The sequence below is a fragment of the Pteropus alecto genome, unplaced genomic scaffold, assembly GCF_000325575.1.
Source record: "Pteropus alecto unplaced genomic scaffold, ASM32557v1 scaffold270, whole genome shotgun sequence".
NCBI classification, from domain to species: domain Eukaryota; kingdom Metazoa; phylum Chordata; class Mammalia; order Chiroptera; family Pteropodidae; genus Pteropus; species Pteropus alecto.
Genome location: NW_006430735.1, coordinates 11010347 through 11012330, shown reverse-complemented (window position 1 = coordinate 11012330; position 1984 = coordinate 11010347).

Sequence of the window (1984 nt, the reverse complement as noted above, 5' to 3'; positions counted from 1 at the left end):
TTACTTAATGTATCACCAGTACCTTGGGATATGGTATACTGTCAACAAAAACTGTAAAACTCTTTATATGTCTCATAAATAATGAGAATTGACATATAATGAAGTTGGCAGTTAATTCCTGTCCTCTGTTCAGCCCTTTTCCATATGGCGGTGGGTGTGGAGGTTGGGGAAAGGGGTAGAGGGTAAAGTACTTTCTTTCTAAGGGAGGATGTGGTAGGGTGAATGAGATTAGAAGGTTAGATAGGAGGCAGTTCTATCTTAGGACATACCCCTGTACGCTATGGCCAAGTATTCTTGCACCAATATGATGAAACACATGCCACCTCATATTTCCTGAAATAACCGTTCCTGCCCTGGAGTATCCATCAATGCAAGACTCAGAAACAGTCCGATAAACAGCTAAACTTTAGTTGGTAATGCCACCAGGTGGCGCTAAACCACAGCTAGGACAAGAATAGGTATGAATCTAGCAACAGAACCTCTGGAACTCCTGGGCAGCTAGCCAATTCGTTAATCCAGTGATTTTATTAACTTCATAATAATGTGAACATGCATTTTACATGATGTAATTGTTTAGTTGACGCTTAACACATCGTAGTGGGATTTTTCCGTATTTGTTGAGTTGATTAACGTCGACGCGAGACCTGCATACATTCAGCAACAGGAGAAAGACAGGATAGGGTTGGTTATGGGGCAAAGGTATTTTGATAAAGCAATAATGCCTTGAAGTCCCTGCTTCAAAGATCCACACAGGGGTCTTCTCAGTTTATTCTATGGAGTTATCGTGGTTCTGAGCATTGAACGAATTCAAATATTTTCTTATGGCTACGAAATACAATGTAATAAAAAGTTTTTGGTGAAATATCAAGTCCACAAAATGGATATTTTGTAACCATGATGTCAGGCTTTCAAATAAAATAAATAATAAAATCATTAATATATAAATAATAAAATCAATAATCTACTGATAATGGTAATAATAACAGCAGCTAACTGCTCACCAGGTTGATTATCCAGTAGGCCCTGTAATGGGCATTCTTATACATTTTACCTCATTGATTCCTTATAACAACCTGTGAGGTAAAAATTATATTCCATTTTTATAAAGGTGTTAGTTCAGGCATAGAGAGGGTAAGTGACTTTTCAAAGGTTATTTTGAAAATATAGCAGAGTTGAAACTGAGCAAGCCTTTTATGATTTAGAAGTTCAAATACAAGAGCTATATTTTGTATTTGTCTTATTTGATTCTGGTTATCAAAGAAAGATACATTACAGAGACTGGCAAAAATCTCTAGGATAAGTAGTTTTGTTGTATAACTCTGAGAGAGCTGGCTATTAAAAAAACTGTAGTTGAATTTTAGTAAGAATCATATACACAGATATATAGAATCTACTTAAGGGAAGGTCTCTTACCCTGGGTTCTCCTGAAAGTTAATCCTGAATCAAAGGCTTATGGAGAACTGTTATTTAAGAAGTAATTTCAGGAAGCAGGGTTAGTTGATGGGAGAATGAAAAAGGGAGGGAGGAAAAGCCAGTCAAAGATGTATCTTTTGTTGTTGGATGTTGTCTGTTGGTTACTGTTGATTATGCCAGAACCTTTTCAGGAGCTTGATGAACTAAGAATTGCCTACTTGGAGAATGCAAAGAAGGAGGGTTATCCATTGGCTCCCATCCCACATTAATCAAGAGTGGCTCCATAAGTGTTGGCATCCTTGTGTTATAGGTTGCACACGTCAGTACCAGCAGATTCCTGCCAATGTCTCAGGCAGCAATGTCAGAGAAGCTCCTGAGCAGAGAGAGGTATTTGGTGTAGGTCACAGTGAAGCAAGTTACTATCAGGTTATACCTAGGCTTGCGGCAAAAGCTGGAATAAGAAGTAGGGCTGGGATCTGAAATACTGCACAAGAAGGTCCTAATACTGTGGTTCTCTTCCTTTGGGAGTACATGGTATTAATCTATGGATTTTGGTAATGATAATAATTAT